Here is a 21,777-nt window from a genome sequence, read left to right as displayed (position 1 = left end):
CAAAAAAGAAAATAAAAAGCACTATTAGTCTCATGGTCTATACATTAAAGACAAACTACTAGTGGAAAATTTGCTTTCAATTTACTTACCCTTATTAGATTCAGATCCTGTTATTTGCACATGGTTTGCCAATAGGTGGTAGCTACCGAACTTTGGCTTCTGTTTCTTTGTTCAGAGGAACCCTTGGCCACACTAGAATCAGATGACTCGGATACAGTCTTAAATGGGCAATAAACCCAAACTCCACAAAACACTTTCACTCAGGAGAGTAGGAGATATCTTTGTACCAAGTATATTACTTGTAAATAGAAATGAATATATATATCCAGGCATATCTCTACTTTATTAATCTGCATTCCGAGATACCCCTAATTAATTAGATATTGTGTTAAGGTTTTTTGCAAGTTTTACTCAGTCTGCTACTCAGATCTGCATTGTGGGACTTTTTGAAGAATGGGATATGGCATGACTTGAAGAAAGGAGAGGTTCTATCACGAGGAGTTTGTAGGATTTGCTGGAGAATTTCTAAAGAACTAGACATTCATGTCATTAGCAATAATGTTTTGCACTTTTCATACAAAGATCAGAAACAGATTGGCAAATATTAAATACTTGTGTTTCACAAGTATCCTTCTCTCTTTGAGACACATATCTGACAGACTTGAAGGATGAAACATGGAGAAGTGACGTGACAGGCTAGAAGGCGATACCCTGCTGAGAGGTCAAGTCCATCCATTTCTGCTAAAGCTAACAGAAATTTGAGGTTGTTTTGCAGGACAAGAGTATGCACAGCCATACTACCGGTGTCCTGCTCTGCTCACAGACCAGCAGTGATTCTTCATTGCAATACTGTCTTATCTCCGTCAAGGGACAAAGGGACTTCATGAAGGAACTTCAAACAAACCTCTGTAGTTTCGTAATATTTGTATCTCAGTGGCCTGTGTGGCATCCTTCCTCCTGGCAATGTTATGCCACTTATGCTCAAGGCTGGACTATTCTAGGAGCCAAATGAACAGTACTACAGAGTAATGGCAAAAATCCCCAGTTTTCTTTTGACTGGTAAAAATATTGTCAAATTCAACACTGAGCTGCAGACTGCATCTTGCTCTCTTTTAAAGTACATGGAAAACAGCTGTGAAGCAGAAGCTGTCAAGATTATGTGGTGTAAGCAATTATCTTCTATCTTGACTGGACTGATGTGGGTTGGGCACGCTCGCTTCCATTGTGGTCATGTCATTTCTAGATGAAGTCGCAAACCGGTAGGCAAAAGCACATAAAAGGTGTGATTCAGTGTGGCTGCTGCTGGATGTCACAGCATCTGCCATACTGACCTCCGCTCCGTGAGAAAGCAAGAAAAAGAGAGTTCATTGATCGTTTAATGCAATGCTGGTGTGTCAGGGCTCAGGGCTTCACAGACTCCACTGTGAAGCAAGTGGGTTGATTTCAAAGCTTCAGAAAAGTCTGACATGAGTAAAAGTAAGTTATGAAATAACAAAAGAGAGAATTGCATTCAAAACTCCCAATTTAGGCATGAACAAAGGATAAAATCAACAGCAGTAAGCAGAGATATGCCCTTCGGGGTCTGTTACTGATAGCACATGTGTAAAGAGGAGAGAAAGGCACATAAAGCCTCGCCTCCTGCACCCCTGCCATTTGAGAAAGGATCACATCAAAAAAACCCCACAGCAGCATGGTACGAGAAGAACACACGCTTTTCTCACTGTTTTCCTTCTGGTGGGGGGGTCACGTATATGTTGAAATATTTCCCTCCTCTAGCCACAGCAGCATAACCCAAAAAGAGTTTTATTTTGCTTCAGTGAAACAAGATAATTTATAGTAGCACAAAATGTCTCGCATAGGTATAGCAGCTTAAAAAGTAGATTTAACCACGGCAGTGAGGAACTCTGGGCTTAAAGAACTGCATAATTTAAAAATTGAAGCACAGACTAGGCCTTGGGGTACACAATTCTAGGATGAAAGTACAAAGCATCTTTATTAATATTATAAAAATTTTTACCCATAGTTGAACTAAATCTGAAGTAAGCCGTTCCTCTGAGGCTTCCTCTGTCTGTTAGACTTCTGTTTGTTTGTAAAGTTTACAGGCTTCCTGGGTTTGACCAAAGCCAGTGCTACTGAAATAACTTGAGAAATGTTATCACTCTGATGTTTCTGAGCCAGCTAGGATTAGAAATGACTGGAAATGTTATGGAAGAGCCTGTTTTCATGAGATTTCCATCCAGATATCTAGACCAAAGGGGTTTCTTGCTCTGTGAACTCACAGAACACCTTTCCGTGCTCTTTGATGTAAACTCCTTGTTTCCTGTAAGCATAAAGAAAAGTCTCTCCTGCATTGTATCTATGCAAATTACAGCAAGCAGATCAATATAAGCTCACCTTTTAAGACCCAACCTTTTGTTTGAACTGTTAACACCTGAAAGATGGAAGTTTTTCAGTTCTCAAAGCTGGGTATTACAGTTTGTTTGTTGAATTAGGAAAAGATTGTGTTATTATCTGTCCTTTCAGGATCGCGCACTAAGCATAGGAAATACCATATTCTTTTAAGCCAACAGAAGCCAGAATGTACAGAGTTAAAGTCCTAACTCCATCCTTAGGGTACCTTGTTTTCTTTACACAATTACCTGTGGTCTCAGTCTGTTAGATGATCTCAGCTTGGCATTTGCAGCAACACTGAGACAATTGACTTCGGGATGAAGTTTCCAGCTTCAACTTGAAAGATCCCTTGTGTTTGTGGATTCAGGTCAGACACTTAGTGTTGCCTGAACCTAATTGCTGTTTGTTTTTGCTTTGCATTGTCTTCTGAAAGGCAGTCCAAGGAAAGAGGGAGGCCTGGGAAAAACAAACTGGTTTGCAGATCAAAATGGCTTCAAACGCAGCATTAGGACCACCTCCAAGTTTAAACAAAGATTTGGCAGAAAGGTTATCTCTTTGCTCCTCAAACCTCCCCACTTCCTGCAGAAGTCCTGCTTTTCTCTTTTCAGGCCAAGACTGCTATTACCTTACTCTTGTCTCCCATATCAAGTTCAGCCTGATCATGCAGGTGATGCGTCCCTACTTTTCCTCCCTTTGCCCGGTTTTGCCCCAGAGTTTTGTTTCTCAGTCCCATACAAGGAGGCTGGGTGACTTGGCTGTTAGTGACCATCATTTAAGTCACAGATACCATAGTAACCACCTATAGTTGTCATCTTTGATTAGCAAATGCATAGTCATGCTCATCCCTTTCCTGAGGCCAAGCAACCCCCTTTTTAGTTTTGGGCCTCCTTTAAAATTTGGGTCAGTCTGGCAAGCATTTCCAAAGGCTTCAGGCACCACTGAAAGGACAACGCCATTAGAATACGCACTTTGTGTTTGAATGTGTGTTCACATAGCAGCGTTTCTTTTTAATGTTTTAATGTACTATAACAAGTGTTACCTGGATATGTGTTATAGGCTCATATTGCAAACTGTGTTGACTCAAAATTTTATTTGACTTTATACCTAGTAAATAACTCTTCTTCTGAGTTTAATCGATATGGTGAAGATCTTTGCAAGACATTTGAATGTTTATAAATGATAGTGTACACTATTGAGACGCTCATCTCAAGATCGGCATGTCTCATCAGAATAAGCAGATGGAATACCTAGACGAAATGCCTGAGACATCTTGTTATCATAGAGTAATGGGTTCCTGCAGGTGAGCTGCTTGGTAGTAAATGTTTGTGCGCATACTTGTAACTAAGACATACAGTGGGCTGACAGAAACGAGATAATGTCATTAGTTCCCATGAACAAATGACAATTATTTCCTAATTCACCTTTCTTTTGCCGTAACTAAATCTACACATGTGGGCAGTTACCATTGCTCTGATGATACACAGCAACATCTGAAGCTGTCATGACTTGATCATATATCATTTTTCAGTTAATTTAGCCTCTGCTACAAGGGTTTCATAACCTCTCTTTTTTATTCTTTCACAGAGATGAACAAAATGGATTTGAAGTGCGACTGCAGTTGCTAAAGTCTCCCAAAATTCATATAATAACGATCTTCATCATAAGAAAAATAAAAATCCCTGGCTGAAACAAGTGACAGTTCTACAGCCTTTTGTGAAGAAAGATCTAAATCAAGTGAGTGTGACTGTCTGAAGGCGCTAAAAGAAACTGGGCAATTTCACAAAGTGGATTGGAGACACTACTTACTTAAGTGAACTCAGCTTGTGATTAAAACAGTGAAGAAAGAGTATCTGGAGATCTCAGTAAATCTTTTTGGAGCGAGTTCTGTATGCGGACTACAGTTATGGCAATAAACAGACTCCATTCTGCCAAAGCAGTATAGCAAGCGAAAACTGATCTCAGACTTTGTGTAGGAACTCGAGGTAAAAATTATCACCATGCAAAGTAATGACCATGAACTTAGCTGCAAGCTGGTTTTCATGCTGACAGCAAAGACTGATGAAAAAATCAGTGGCAGGATCAATGCAGCAGAACAGGAACACGTAGTGACAGCAAAACACTCATGAGAAGACTGACTGACTGCATCTTAGAATTAGCTCTAAAAGGAAACGAGGAATATATTGCTCTACAGGGCATTACAAGTAAAACGTCAGCAGGCTGGGAGATCTACCCACACATTTTTCTTAAAAAAAAAAAAATAAATTGCCCAAAGTTGGTAGTGAATAGCAAAAGTTTTGCCAAAAATGCAAGGAAGCGGGTTATCGGCATGTGAATAAGAGACAAACCACATTATGGCCACAACCTTCTGCGAACTGAAAAGACAGTATGGGTATGGCGCAGGCATGACTCCCTCCCTTGTTGGGCCATGTCTGTTCAAGACACTTTCACTCTGCATAAAGAGACTCTGCAAGCAGAACATACACAATTTAAGAGTACAAAGTATTATTTAACGCATAAGACAGATAACTAAGGGTAGTAAGCAGCCATAAATGTGCTCATCACCACTTATAAGACACCCGATGGTGGCCTGGCAGTCACCACCCAAGGGAAGGCCATCCTCCACCGCTGCTAGGAACAGCAAGACCCTTGATGCTGTTCAGTTGTCACCTTTCAACTCCTTGCTTTTTTCTTGGGGCCATATGCATCTCACCTCAGTATTGTTCCTCTTAAAGCCTCTTCCTCAGGCATTTCAAAGGAATGGAAGTACTGAATTGCCAAGTTAATCTAGCTTTGTATAGAGCTTTGCTTTATCAGTGTCATGCTATATTGATAACAGTAAACATATAACATGGGATTTATTAATATGTATTATTTTTGTATTATACGCACTTTTTTGTAATAAATATGTAAATTGGTAATTACAGACTTATTTAATAGAGTTGAGGAGAAGTAGGCATCACATATTATCATCTCTACAAATGTAATTGTAAACTACTGATAGTGAACAACAAAATGCCTGATAATCATCATTTTGGGATCTAGAAACAGTTACTGTTTTACAATAGCAACACTCATACGGTGTCTTATTGACAGCTGAGATGTGTCCCCCAGCAGTTTTATTAACTGCAACGCCGAAGCTTCATAATGGATTAAATCCTATGAGCTGCTCAAACTGCATATGAATGGTTAAACCTTTCCTTCAAACTTGCTTTCCTTTTTGAGACATAAAATTCATTGTGGTCTTCTTTGTCAACTCTTTCAAGGGTTGAAGGATGCCTTTAACCAATTTTCTATGCGACTCTTCCAATTATAAATTCACATGCTATCATTGCTGATTGTTATTGCTCTTAGAAACACTCTGATTCCAGCAAGAGATTGCCACACAAAAAAAAATATTTAAAAATCTTTTTGATTAGTGGATAACTTCATCAAATGAAAAACACAATCAAGCAGTCAATTTTTGTCAATGAGTTATCTCCGTGACATATTAATTCATGCAGAAAGCCCTTTATTCTGTGGAGTTTATTCAAAAATAATTATCACATCCTCGTGAGTCAACCTGTCTAAATGCAGATACATTAAGACAGATGGTCTTGTAGCCTGCAGTTTGTGAGACAATTTTCCCTCGGTAGATGGGCTGTTCTATATTGTTACTGTTTTAATATACCATTCTTTTATTCCAAAGAAACACCACTCACCACTTTGATGTGATTAACTTCTACAAATATTTATTACAGGAACAGTGATTAAGTTTTGGGCCCAAGACAGGTATAAGTGTCCTCTAATCTATACCATTTTCCTTCAAGCTAAACTGTTCCCAAGTTCAATCATAATATCCACTATCCCCTTCCTGAACATTGTTTAACCCCAAAGTCTTTCAACTCTAAACTACTTAAGTATTAGCACCACTTAAGTAGTCCATCCCTTTCAAACATTTTTCCAGTTCTGGGAATGTGAGGTTTTTATCGCTGCTGAATTTGTAGCAAAGATCCATTCCCCAGCATGGACATAGTTTACAGTGAGATTACAATCTCTGCTATGAAAATCCTAAATTACATTTATATGTTTCAAAATCTTGACCAAAAGATTTAATGGATTTATATTGGGGTATTATTGGATAAGTCAAGTAATTTTTTCCTTTCCTTCACTGTGAGCGGGTGGGGTGGAATATACTCTTTGGGTGTGTACAGCTGCACTGCTTACAGTGAAGCCACTTTTTGTCTGCCCCATGCTAAGAAGAGGGGATCTGGCTGTATTCTGATGGATTAATTCTGTTTTAACACCAGGATGAATGAAAATGGAATTTGGCCGCGTAACTGTTAACAGCCCAATGTATACAGCTGTCATACAAGTCCCGCTGACAGAAACGTACAGATTTCCACCGGCAGTCAAGGAGTTTGGGTCAGATCCTTTATTCTCTGAGCTATTACATGTTATCTCCTCTCTACCTCCTGGGCCCCAGTTTACGTGTGACAACTCTTGACTTGCGGACAGTGAGAGTCCCGTTGTTTTCCACGTCTCACACCCTTTTTTCTCAACACAGCCGATTTCCCTAGCAGAATTAATTCCAGCTTTGTTCTACAAATGCTAGTCACTTTCCTTAGTCACTCTAGGCATTGCGCCAATGAATTCAGACTAAACAGAGGATATTAATTTTACTTTAGCATATATGTATTGCACAAAAGCTGGGATGCATAAAGGTTTAGTTCCAAGAACTACAGTAAAACAGTTGTGTAAGCTTTCAAATTTGAACGTCAGTGATAACTTGCAGAGGGAATTAGAGGCACTTAAGAGGAAGCCCTCTCAGATTTTCTTTTTCTAGTGAATAAATACCATAAGAAGATGGGCTGTGAAGTATGACTCCTTCACTTGAAGAAGTGGATGAGATCAAATTAACCTTGGTCTACTACCTTTTGAAATTGTGCATGCCTGTGGTTTCCAGGTGTGGGTTGCGGGAAGGTGTTGAACTCTGTCCCGAGGGTGCTTAAGACATTTTGCATCAGCGAGGGGGAAGACTCTGGCTGCTGGAATCTGAATGCTACCAAAGCATTTGTTTAAAAATAGTTACAATATTGGGAAAAGTGAAACAACATCCTCGGCTCATGGAAATAGCCTTGTAACCTGTGCAGCTGACCAATCTATGTTGCCTGAGAAAACTGAATGTCTGTTAATGTTTGCTAGGAACTGTCAATCCAATCAGTAGATATAATTTGCTAAATTAGGCTGTATGTTATGAACTCCCCTTTTCTTTAGGGGAGAATACTAGGGATTTTACTCAGGTATAACTTCAGTAACTGTACCTCAAGTAATAAACATTTTCTTAAGGCAGACAGCTTAACCATTTGACTACTGTATTCTCCTGAATAATGGCATGAAAATACCAGAGTCCTGGACAAAAGGAGGTCTTGCACCTTATGTTTGTGGAACTGATTGGATTTCCTTAATTGCTCACAGGCATTATTGTTGTGGCTCAGCAGAAGCTGTTCATACTTTATCTCTAGCAAACATATGAGAAATGCCGTCCTAGGCACCCACAACTCCTTGCCAGTGTTATCAGCTGATTAACAGCACAAAGAAATAACAAACTTCAGCCCAAAAGGCATCACAGAAGTGAATGAGTTAACCACTTACAGAGCTGATGAGACTGGCTGCTAGAGAAAAAACTACTTAATCCAGTTTAAAGGTTTTTTTATCTAAACTGAAACTGTTAAAGGAGGATTTGCTTCCTTGAAGATGAAATAGTCATGTCTAAGATGTTACTCCTTACACTTGCAAAGACACATCTGTTGTTACATTTGGTGAACTGTTCTGGCTTAACTGACCAGCTGTACAGGAAATAAACGTGGGGATCTTCCTTGAGAAAATTTGTGCCATGTGTAAGGCTGATTAATAATGAGAAGAAGACTAAAGTTTTTCAGCCCCAAGCTTTTACCACTGATTCAATGTTCAGGGAAGTCTGCTGCGAGTTGGGTGAGTTTGAACAGGGGGTTTAGAGAGGAAAAGCGATGAGCACATCCAGTTGTCCTCATGTGTTTTACAGAAGCACAAAGGAGAGAGCGACATTTTCTCCAACCAGGTACATCTGGGAATGAACCAAGCATCCCAACTGTCCCTGAAACTTTGCCAGTGCAGGGCAGGTTTCCCCTCATCAGGCGCGCTCAGCTGCACTGCGGAGCAGCAACGTGCACGGTCCCCATCCACCTGGAAGCGTTGATCCTGCTGGCAGGGGATCTGCGACCTGGCACCAGGAACTAAAGTGACGCCTCTTAAAAGTATAGGCACAACCCTGTGGGGACAAGGTACAGAGACCCATGAGTTAACTGGCTAGATTTTCCAGTCATAAATTCAGCTGGATATTTAAATGCTAAATATGAGAAATACAGAAGGCATGATGAGGTGGAGTGGGAAGGTGCCGTCCTCTGCCCTTTTCCACCCAGCCCAATGGTGTTATGTTCTTCACAACTTCTCCCCCCTCCAAGAGTCATGCTCCTTCTCTTGTCTTTCTGTAACAGGCTCTCATTGCCTGCCTTGCTACCCAGACATGTCTCCTTTACCAGTCTTCTCCTGTCCCTTCACCCCCAGTTTGTTGCTGATCTCCACCCATATCCAGTGACCTCATGAGCCCGGGACCACGTAGGCATGTTCCACCAGTTACAGGAACTGCTTCATTAGTTCATGTCTGAACATTTTGCCCTCTCTGAAGAGGCATAACACCATGTGAGTCAATTTTGCGGAAATAAGTCTTACATATCAAATCTTTGCTTAACTCACTTGGTGAGGGATTGGTGGGTTTATTAAAAATATACGATTAGAACATGGAGAATCTTGCTTGTCTGTGGATAGTGATGTAATGTATGCAGCTGTGTGGCTTACTCCAGGGCAAACCTAAGGGAGAACTGTTACGAGCAGTACAACCCATATTCTGGAAATGGAAAGCCAGAGTGAAATGAGGGTTTTTACCCATCTCAATTTGACAAAGCTGATTTCCTCTTTGTGGTCCCATGCACATAGAGACAGGGTTCATGGGCCTGCTGTGGCTTCTTTTCAGCTCTGTCCTTGCAACAGACCTTTGAATGCTTTGGTCTTTTGATGAGCTTCACTTAATCTATCAGGTCAAAGAGAAGGGTTATAGGGTTCAGCCACCAACTGTGAACCTGTGCTGAAGAGCCTGCAGGATGACACATGTTGCATCTGCAGTCTTTCCTCATGGGCTCTCTCTGTTTCAGGGAACTGAATGAACTCAGTGAATTCAATGAACTGAGTATCTTTCCCATCGCGGTACCTTCCCATCTGGTTTTGTAGAGGCAACCTAGGAAGTACATCTACTTCTCCGTATCTTCAGTAAATAACTAGTCATATATTCAATACTAGTTTGCACCACTGCTCTTCAGTGCCTTTGTGAGAGCAGCTTGATGCTCAGCCTACAGCAGCCTTTTCCCACCTCAGGTTTCCCATCCCTGCTGCTAACATATAATGGAGTAGACCGTGGCTCACCCAAAGAAGGTAAATCTTGGCAACACCATGGTACAATTCCAGTGGCTGCCAGTGGTGGTCTATACTGTTACCACATTGGTGTTGATCTGAGGCAGGGAGCCGTGTACTGCATTTAAGGAGTCTGGCTCACTGGTGCATTTCTGCAAAACCTGTGCTGTGCCAGATAACAATAACAACAGTGTTACACTGCGGTGACAAAGCTGAAGAAAGATCAAATTCTACATCTTAAGCTCCTCTTAGCAGCTACAAAGGTATTTACAAAGTTGAATGACCAAGACTTCTTTGGGATATTTTTTGTTAATCATCATGGTGGTTTTTAGAACACACTCCTGCATCTATACAGAGTCCTGTTGGAGTATGTGGGACTCTGTGAGATGAGGAGCTTGTGTGCAGCCAGCTCGGGTGTTGTGCAAAAGTCATGAGGGAATGCCAGACTTAGTGCTAACGTTGTCCAGGTGTCACCCAAGCATATACTCGATCTGACTGACAAAGCAAAGGGTCACCAGAGGTGAGAGAACAACCAAAGACGTCGCGTCTCCTTGTAGAAGTACTTGGAGGTTGTGGATGAGGATTTCAGACCTCAGGTGTGGGCTAACTGGCACTAATAAGCTGCCAATCCCCAGCAAGGCTTTTGTGAGAGCCAAATGCCTGTAGAAATCAGTTCTGCACACTGCACTGGTAGGAGGGTTAGGGGTGTATGAAAGTTTCTGCAAAGAACACCCTGATTATAGTTGGGTAGATGGAAGCCAATGCAACAAGTATGTTGATGTGTGTCTAAATTTGGATGGTTCTTTAACTGAAACTGTGGGGGTTTTCAGCCAAAATAGGAAAATGTGCATTCTTTAGCAATACCGTTTGAAAAGAAGAAAGGATACAGAAAAATAGAAAAGCGTCTGCTATCAGCACTGACATTTGTGACCATTTCACTTGGTCATATTCAATTTTCTGTCACACTGATTGAATACAAATGTTTTGAACAGCCTTTATTCTTATTCCTTGAGCAACCATGAAGGAATATCAGTCCTAGTTTGTGTTCAGCTCCATTATGTTTCTCAGTTGTGTCAAAGTGCGATACTTGTAGAACACCTGGCAATATTTAGTGAACTACAGTCCTTACGCTCTGCTTTTGGCAGAGGAACTGAGTTTTTCTTGCTCAATCCCACCTAAACCTGTAACTAACATTTCAATATTTCTTCTCCTACTGCCATCACACTGATGCTGCCTCAAATATTCCATAAAGATAGGTGCAGGTATATTACCTTGGAATTGGTCTTGGAAAACTTGTGCCATTTTATTTGCTTATTGCCTGGCAGCATTGGCACCAACCAGGAATAATAGTCATTCTGAGCAAAGATAATGTATTAATATACAGCAAGAGTGTTGTGAACTCAGCTAAGTCCTTCTCATGTCAACTTCAAAGATCTTTGCATTGATGAAAATGTGATCTGTCACCAAATACAGTCATTATTTTACATGAGTTAATTGTTACGACTACCTTTTTCCTTAGAGGGAGGGAAAGGTGAAGGGAAAAATTCTTTAAGGATCTGTGGAACAAACCAAGATGTATAGAGTCATGTATTGACCTTGCACAAACAAAGGCAGCAAAAGAAACAGATACAAATAACCACACGGGCATGTCAAGCTCCTTATTACCATGCAGCACTTTTGCCATCACAGTCTGCAGACTGAGAATAAATCCCATGTCAGCGTAGGGCAGAAGAAAGCGATAACTTGCATCATAAGATATGAGAAATCAAAGTGAAAACGGTTCAAAGTGCAAGGAGTAACTTCTACTCTTCTAATAGTATGGACATTGCTATGCATAGAGTGGGACAAGGCCATGTAAAACACATTGTAAAAAATGAAAATATGAATTTCCTTAACAGATAGCTGCCAGAGACAAGAGGCTAAATGTGTCTGCGGTGCTGGAAAGGGTGGGAAAGGTAGAAGTGCCTGGGAGGACTGCTCACTGTGAACATAGTGTGACTTGCAATAGACAGCAGGGTGCTTCACCCCAATGAGGCATTGCATTGAGTTTTGTCAGCTCATTGGTAATGTATCAAGATGCCTTAGTGCCAGTCTGCAGTGAAAGTGATGCAAAAGCCTGACTCATCTGATAAAAATGTGTCAAAACTTTCCAGAAAGGATGAATGCTTTAAATTATGTATTTTTTTGGAGAGAAAAGGAAAGGAAGTGGGTAGCTAAAGAATCTGCTAACAGACAGAGGACATTTCACTGACTTTTGTTATATCATATGACAGCTTTTCTGTGGGTTACATTTCACAGACAGCGAGGCTTTTCTATGGGGAGCAAAAATTCAATTCTTATTTTACAGTGACTGGGACATCTTTGAAACTCCATCTGTGATCACAGGTATGACCTTAGCTCCAAAGCAATCCTGATAGGCATACCCTTAGCTGAGCACTGAGATAAAGAACTAAGAGCGTCGGCAGAGGGCTGCACTCTTACAACTGCTATGACACTTCTGTGCCAGCAACAGGCCAGTGTGAGGGAGCTTGACTCTTGTCTGTTGTTTACTCTGGACTTAATTTCTGGATTTCAAGTTTCTGGTGGCCTTTGTTCAGATTCTTAAGCACAGAATTATTCTAAAATAAAGAGGGGGCCAAACTTGGACTTGGAAGGAGAATCTCTGGCAGTGTTTGAAACATATACAAAAGCATGAGGTTTGGCTAACCTTGCTGAGATGCTGTTGCACAATTGTGTATGTCAGAGATCAGTAATTAGACCTCATGCGGATCCTGCTATCTTGGTGGTCTTGAGAAAAACATAGATTTTAAAGTCATGGTAGTTTTTAATGCCAACGAATAAGTGTCTGCTTATTCAGATAATGCTACTGCAATTCAGTTTCAACTCGAGCGAATGCTGGCAGGCACAGTCAAGTTTCTTGCAGACCCTGACTATGTCTGTCAGCTGTGGAGTCAGAATATCACAATCACAATGCAATGAGTGATTCCCTGTCTTAAATATTACTGCCCTTTCTACTTCGGAATGGAACAACTTAAAACACCCCTCTCGTGTAAAGAAGTGTTGCTACTTACACTTTACACAAAAGTAGCTGAAGCACCACAGATTCAAGTCAAAGTCTTCAATAATGGTTAGTTATCTACATGTTTCGAAGATTAAGCATAAATAGTTTTTCCAAGGTCACACAAAAGTCTCTGGTAGACTGGAGAACTGAACCCTGGTACACTAAGCCCTTGCCTGCTGGATGAAAGCACTCTTTCCATTAATATCCTAGTCTTCCCAGTAGACTGTGTGTTTTACTAGCTCTTCTCCCATTCTTTCATGGATAAAAAGGTGCAGTGTTGTCTTCTGTTTAGAAGTAATTAACGCAAAAAGTCTCTTATTGAGGAATCCCTGAATGTAAAGCCTTTTAAACCTCTCCCAACTGTTTTCACCTGATTCTTCAATATCGATTATCAAAGCTGCAGTAAATGGAATAACCATCTGACAGAACAGCTTTACTACCCTCACTGTTACACAAAAAGAGAAGATCTTATATCAGAAATGGAAACTATTTAATTTCTTGTTGGTGCAAGTCTATGATGGCACTTTCTGTTTCACAGTAGACAGGCCATTGTGGGCACCAAACCGCTCAATTAAGAAACACAAGCATCTCCAGTGGGTGATTCAGCTTTGAGACAGTTGAAGTGCTGCCTGGAAACACTGGTTCCTTTTCTCTACAGAAGACTCAAAATCCTAATTTTAATTGCCAAAGGGTAAATGGGATGAATTCTCCACTTAAAGCTACACTTTGATTTTTTTTTATGTTCCTGAATATACTGTAAAATTTGCCCCTCATGTGTCTGAGAACACTATTCTCTGTCACACATAGATAAACCCTGTGTTCTGCTTAACTTGGTTAAAATTGTGGGTCATCAAATATTACAGATATGTGGGATGCAGAAGTATTCAGATTTAGCCCCAAATCCCCTTTCAAGAGAAGTAATTTTATTCATATAACTACCTGCATTTGACATATATTTGATGTTCTTGCATGCTTAATACTGACTATTATTCAGAATCATAATTGCAACTGAGTTATTAGAAGGCTCGGACTTATTTAGACACCAATATGTGCCTAAAAAGTATAGTGGAAAATAAACGTTTAAGTGCTACAATCTGACAAAAATATTTTAGAGCAAAATATTAAAAAATTATCTGGAAATGTCACAACGCAAAGAATAAGCCAGGGCTAATTATCACTCCACAGACCTTGCTTAAATAGAAACTGTTGTCAGATTTTTAAATGAATGACAAATAAAGACAGTGTGACAAACAGAAATCAAGAGAGTGAGAAAAGGAAGAGAGATGCAGTGGAGGCCCAGAAGAGCAATGCCTATATTGGTGTGGATTAGTGCCCTCTAGGAACAGACGTACAGGATGAAACAATTGGTCTCGAGGATCCAACACCCACACTGATTGCCTTTTGGAGAGTTATTTGACGTTAGCTCTAGTTTGTCCCCGTAGCACCCATAATGGTCAGAGAAGATCATTCCAGGACGTCCTCTTCCTATCCAGTCCAAAATGAATGGAATTTGGATCACACTGTCTGAGGTTGCTGCACAACAGGAACAAAAGTGCAGTATGAAGAAAGGATGGGACTTGCTTCAAATGTATAAATCTGTTACAACACGAAATGCTAATGGACATGCACCATGTGACATGCGGGCGTGCCATATAGAATGATCTTATGAGGAGGTAACTTCTGTGTTTTATCTCAGCAGTCTGACACCAGCTTTATGAGGAAATGACAGTGGAAGAACAAGTCTGTTCTATTTCAGAGATACCCAGCAATGGTAAAGCTGTACTCTTGCTAAACCATTACCACAGAGAGCACTTACACCAGTGTGCTTTGAAAATCTCCCAGCAGATCCTCACTAATACACAGAATCACAGAATCACAGAATCACAGAATGGTCGGGGTTGGAAGGGACCTCTGGAGATCATCTAGTCCAACCCCCTGCCAGAGCAGGGTCACCCAGAGCAGGTTACACAGGAACGCGTCCAGGAGGGTTTTGAATTTCTCCAGGGACGGAGACTCCACCACCTCTCTGGGCAGCCTGTTCCAGTGCTCTGCCACCCTCAGGGTAAAGAAGTTCCTTCTCATGTTTAGGTGGAATTTCCTATGTTCAATTTTGTGCCTGTTGTGACATTAACACGCAGTGCTGTGTAGCTCCTTTGAGATGTACGGGGTAGGAGAACCCCCTCGCCCAGTGGCCTACCTGCCTCATGTTGTCCCTGCCCTGACAGGAATGTGCCTGCGTGGTCTCTCTGTTACCTGAAATAAAAGCCCTCGAAACCAAAAGTAGTTTAGAGAGGAGATATTGCTTTATTTGACGTCGGGTGCTAGGGGGAAAACCCCACAAATCTAGCACACCTTACCAGGGATACTCACCCATTATTTATATACAAAATATTCTCATAATTCTGCCTACCTAATACATAACTCCACCTAGGCTTACATATTCGTTAGGATGACCGAATAATCTTTTTGCACATGCGTATCAAATTTTGCTGCATTGTCAAAACACTTCTGTGCAAGCGTGAGTGTCTCGGTGGTCGTTTGGGTAAGGAGACCCTTTCTCACGTTATCCTTCTAAGGTATTGAGTCATCTCAGGACAGTAAAAGTTTGCTGTAAGTTTGCCAACTTCTTGAATATAATAGGGATGTTCTCTGAAGTAGCCATAACTCTATCCTAATTGGTATAATACTGAGTCCATAACTGAATACAGGCACTGATTTTGCTCAAAGCACACAATTGTTTTGGGAATTTGCAAATGGAAACATCAGACAGGGATAAAAATGGGAACATTTTATTTGGAATCATCTTATTTTAAGACATTTTCCCCAAGGCAAAACATGACATGACAGGTGAGAAAGAGTTGCCCTTGGGATCCATCTCCTCTGGTGAGAACACGTCTTAAAAAAAAAAGCTCAAACTAACATTTTGGTTTGAACCTTCAATGTTTAATGCTCACTGTGACCTCTAATGCTGGAATACAGCTGGGACATGAGAACCACAGCACTGCTGTCAGTACTGCATGAGCTGTTATGGAGAAGGGAACAGAGGTTGCTCAAACTCTGCCAACAAATATAGCACAAGGCTTGTCCTTGTGTGTGCCAGCATTTCCTTCCCACAGCAGAGAATCCTTGTGAGTGGGATAGGAAAGGACCCGGAGAGGTTATATTGTCCACACACCTCCCTCTCTTTCCCACTCCAAAATCAATGTTTTCTTGCTTTGTTCACTTCAACTGTGTTACAGGCACCAGGATATGTCGGGTTGTGCAATCTTTTCCACAGGGAAGCAGGCTGCAGCTCTGTACTGATTTAAGCCTGGCTCCTAGTCCTGCCGATGAAGGATCACTCCATTTTGTACGCAGCTGAGGAGCCCTTCTAATCTGCACGTTCAGCATGCAGCTGAGGTGGTTGCACAGATTTGGTCTCCTGACCAAGAGCTGACTGACAGTGAGGTTTGCTAACACAGAGAATTCACCTCCCAGGTTGACTGGTCAGGTTTACCTTGAAGGTGCTTCAGCATGGAAGAGAGGAATGCTTGGAAGAACTGCAGATGGGAGCAGGAGGTGAGAGCTGAATGGCAGAGTGTCCTGTGCATGTCTGTGACTTGACCTGAGCATCCTTTTATATCTTCCCCTAAGCTTGGTGCTACACTTCCATTGAGAAGAGGGGGCTGAGGGGAGACCTCATTGCCCTCTACAACTACCTGAAAGGCGGCTGTAGAAAGGTGGGTGTTGGCCTCTTCTCCCAGGTGAATAATGACAGGACCAGAGGAAATGGTCTGAAGCTGCGGCAGGGGAGGTTTAGGTTAGATATTAGGAAGAATTACTTTACTGAAAGAGCGGTCAGGCACTGGAACATCCTGCCCAGGAAGTTGGTTGAGTCACCATCCCTAGAGGTATTTAAGAAACATCTAGATGTGGCGCTTCAGGGCATGCTCTAGTGGCAGAGATTGTAGGGTTGGGTTTTTTTCTGTGTGTACAGTTGGACTCGATGATCTCAAATGTCCCTTCTAACCATGAAGATTCTATGATTTCCAAAAAGCTGTGATGATGAGAAATTTTAGATGGATATCTACATTAGGTATCTCAGATACCTTCAAAAGATGTTTGTATTTTACTTCAGAATACTTTCAGTTGTGAGAATTAGGAGTGTAAAATACTGTTATCAGAGCATTAGCATAGTCTGTTCTGAAATTCATGCTTTTAGGCAGAGGTACAAAGGTAGTCAGGTGTCTAACGATACACACTTGATGAAAGCTGATGGGACTTGGCCACCTAGACTGCTTAGGCAGTTTTGTAGACTCCACCTGTTGCATCTCTGTATTTAGGCCCCTAACTGCCTCTGTACAGCTGGCCCACACTGGCTGGCAGTCTATGAACTAATATCATTGACATTTATTGACTGGAAGCCTTTGAATATTTTGTTTGTGTGGAGTTTATTTGAGCAATACAAATTCCTATTTGGCAGGCAGTTCGTGTTCCCTCCAAAGGGGCTTGTCTGTATTTGATAGTTTTGCCACTTTAACTACAGTGGTATAATTGAAACAGCAACACAGAAAATACTCGAGGGAACGGGTAATTATACTGGTAGCAAACTGTTTATATTGGCCTAGCATATTACAGAACGAAATGAACCATACCAAACTAACACAGTTTTCTATCAATATATTAGTCTAAGCAAGGTGTTTATCCATGTAGATTACCTGGTCTCAAGTCCTCTTTCTGACTGATTTAGGCATATTGGTATGATATAAATGTTACCAAGTTTAATACAGTTCCAAAGTGCATGATATTTCCCTCTACTCCTCCAAAATCTCCATGGCTGGTAGGTCTAAACTCCCTGTTGATACCTCCTTGGAGTAGAGATCATTTTTGATAGATCCCTTTGACTCTACAGGCTGTGAGCGATGCTATGAACTCACTGTGGTGTAAATGAAGGTAGAGTGTGGCTCTTCCTTCTTATCTCAGTTGCTTTGATGGCATGGGGAAGATAAAGAACATACTGTTGCTTTTGATGCTCCATGTGAGGAAAGCAAAGAATTAGCACTGCATTACCCAAACCTTCCCCTGCAAACTACTTTGAACAGGTCTTTAAGTTGCTTTGATTATATTTTTGTTTCTTTGCGTCTGCTTTGACCTTAGACCAGCCAAATGCCTGGAATAGCTAGAAGATTTCAAAGAAAATATGGAAAGAGGCATCTCAAACAGAAGATTTTTTGCTGCCTGGATTTGTGACGTGTAGGGAATGAGCCTGTCTCTGTGCTACTGTCACCTCCTGAAGACCTGATATTTTGCCAAGAGGTTGGAGGAGACAAGCCAGCAGCAAGGGGAGGGACAAGAGTGGCACACACAGGTTAATGGAGAAAATCAGACTACAAATGCAGGGCAAGAGCCAGGGCTGGCCGTCACACCTCCCTCCTAGGCTGCCTGGGCTGCCTGGGCAATGATGCCCTTGGGTCTCTGTGTTCAGCTTGCAGCTGGCTCAGTAGCTCCCAGCACAGTCATCCAAGCCTCAGAAGATCCCTCTACAGGTATTTAATTCTTCCCATGCGCTCCCCAGAAAGCCAGATAGAGTGGAGCCAGGGCTAACGGCACTGGGAATTCCCCTAGGCATTGGCTCATAGGGTTTTTACCTTGCTCTGCTCCACCAGGCAATAGCTAAATCTGTTAAAAGGGTCAGTCTTGCCTTCTTGATGCCTAGATCCTGTCTTCAAAAGGGCTATTGGCTCCTAAACCACTTACCGTCTTCAGTGGTGCCCATCCATCACCCCTTGCTGTGCTGAAGACTCCACATATCTGTTTACAAAATGTTCAAACAAAAAGGAATTTGGGAGCTGGCCTGAAATCCCTCCTGTGTGCTTTTAGCTGGCAGACCTGCACTTCTCTTTGTAGATTGCAAAATGTTTTATAGCTCCTTTTCTCCTTTTTTTCCCCACTTCCATTCATTCTTTCCCCAACTCCTTGCTCTCTCCCCTTAGATAACTATGGTCACATACCAGATTAAACCTCAAATGGCAAGTTTGGGGGTTTTCCTACCGTTATCTCCTGTGAACCACCCAAGTGCACCAAGTGATAAATTCTCTTTAAAATTTGCCCTACCCATAGCTTGGGATGTTTTTCATTCCACCCGTTGTATTTTACCTGCAGAGCCTGTAGCTGAGGTGTTACGTGATTTCAAAGAAAGCGAAAGCTGTATGAATTGCGAAATTATTTGATGGGAGAGAGGAAATGCTTCTGAATGTTTTCCACACAGGATGTTTAAATCCTTTTGAAATGAAGGGAAAGTCTGAAAAGCAACAATCTCCCAAACTGAACTGGATACTAGGCTATGATCAGACTGAGACCTTCATCAAATATCACCAAAGGAGGACTAGACTGGAACTGGATTTGACAATAGGGGCAAAGTTGTGCGGGTAAAAGGTGAATCTGCAAGTTAGCAAAAGGTGAATCGGTTCTCTAATAGTACCCAAAAGGTGGCTAAGACTTGCTGCTTACAGCATACCAGGAAGGTGTTTTGCTGCTGACAGTATGGCCAAAACTATCACACAGCAACATCACACAGAGTCATCAAATAACACTTTTACCAAGAAGTGCCCATTGCCCTTTTTTTTTTTTTTTTTAACTGCTGGGGATATTAACTTTCTTACAGTATGTTACTATTACATTACCCCATGAAAGCTTTTGCTGGTATGAAATATTAAGGTTCCCTCCTCTAGACTGCAGAATTTACATTACCCCTTTCTAAGTATTGAAAGAGGGAAACTCCTTCTGCACACCTGACTCAGAGCAAACAGCGGTTTCTCGTTGCTCCCTCCACTGCTCTTACCTCAGCGGCCAGTTTGCGTGAGGGCAGCCTGGCACAGTTAATTCTGCAGCCACCAAATTCTTTCTTCTCAAATGCCCACAGTGGCAACCCATCATCAGAGCAAGATGTGGAGCCTGCCTCTTCAGATGGCATAGTCTTACGGCTCAAATGGAGCTCTGTGGGTGGCCTGGACCCAGCTCTGTGTGCTGCCGTGTGGAGGAGTCAGAGACAAGGTCTGCCCTCGCTACTCCACCAGCAAGTAAAATAATCTGTGGACTTCAGGAAACTCTGTTCACGTAGGGAGGCAAGAGCAAACTCCCTTTGCTGGGAGTTGCTCCTCAGCTGAGATTCAGCCCTGCACGGAGCCTGGAGGATGGCCAACTCCTCTGCAGTCCTGGTATTGGGCAAATGGAGATCTCTCCTTTCTTCCTGCTACCTTGACTGCCTCCCAGGATCAATTCCTGTCTATCTCTCCACTTAAATCCTCCTCCTGCTCCCTTACTCCCCTTCTCATCCCATCCCCAACCTCTCCCCTGTTGTCCTCTCTCCTTTCCCCACGATGCCCGACTCTTCCTGCTGGTCTGCTCCCCTTCCCCACAGTGGCTGACGTCCTCGGCACCAAGTGGAGATGGACAGCCACTGTTTGATATTCCTGTTGCCACATAACCACATTTCCATATTGTAAGGAAGCTTGCCAAAGTCCTGTTCCTCCCATAGCAAATTGAGAGCTATCACCAGCTGGTAACAGCTAGCAGATGCGACTTGCTGACTGGGAAATATTCCTGACAGCAGCAAGAAAGCTCAGATTATCAATCCTTGATATCACGAAAACTTTAAATCAAATCCGTTCCAGCATCTGGTTACTGATCAAAGCAAATCGTTTTCCAAAAAAAAAGGGAAAAAAAAGAAAAAAAAGAAAAAACTTAATTATTTCCTGATAGGCTTAATAACCTGGAATTAAGGAGAGCGTTTATATCAAGTCAGGAGACTGACTCATGACCACCAGTGAAGTGTGAATCAAAGATCCCTCTTAAAGCAAGCTACAGCGACTGCCCCACAAAGGATCCCACCAAGCCAGACACAGGGCAGCAGCGTCCCCTTTACAGTCCTCAGCAAGTGGAAGGTCCCTGAGTTCATCCAGTTTAGCACAGCAGAAGAGACGAATACTCAAGGTTTGTGAATAGCTTTCTAGCCCGCTGCTGGCTTTTTTTCTCATTCATGATGACACATGGATAAGAAGTGTGGGTTGTTTCTGACCACCTCTTTACAAGGAAACTGGTGAGTGGTTGAAGACTGAGATTCATTCAGATAACAAAAAAGAAAATATTTTGGTTATTTTATGATTGTATTTAGGAACCCTTGCCACAGACTGGAGTCCTGTTTTGCTGGGTATGTACAAGCAGGTACAAGCAGGTACACGTACTGGAGAGTTTGTAATCTAAGAGGCTACACTTGAAGTAGATCTTCAGCCAGTGAATAGCAGCTCTGTCTCTGGTGTCTATGAGAAGTTCTTGATTGAACTCAGTAGAAAATTTCCCTGACATATGATGGAGGGGCAACATGGTGGCAAGGGATCCAGAAGATTTCTGGTGGATGTCAGGAATAACTTCTTTGTACAGGTAATGCATGGGACAACCAGGGGTGACACACAGCCGGAGCGGCTGTTCACTAACAAGGAGGAACAGGCTGGTGATGAGGTAATCAGTGGTAGCATTGGCTGTAGTGGTTGTGAAGTGGATTGTGAACGTCCTGTAGTGAGTGAAGGTGGCCAGTAACAGAATAAAGACTCTGGACTTCTGTTAATCATACTTTGGCTTATCCAGGGAGCTGGCACATTGCAAACAGTTTTGCCACCCTCCCCCCCAACTACAAGAAACGCCAAATAGGAGTGATTTCAAGGAGGGACACTAAGCTGGTCAGGGGCTGGAGTGCTTGCCCTGTGAGGAGGACTGGCGGACCAAGGTTTGTTCAGCCCAGAAAAGAGACAGCTTTGGGGTCACCTGACAGCAGCCTGCCAGGACTGCTGAGGAGGTCTTCAAGAAGA

The sequence above is a fragment of the Rissa tridactyla genome, chromosome 2 (genome assembly GCF_028500815.1).
Source record: "Rissa tridactyla isolate bRisTri1 chromosome 2, bRisTri1.patW.cur.20221130, whole genome shotgun sequence".
Classification (NCBI taxonomy): Eukaryota; Metazoa; Chordata; class Aves; order Charadriiformes; family Laridae; genus Rissa; species Rissa tridactyla.
Note: the sequence above shows the minus strand (reverse complement) of the source record.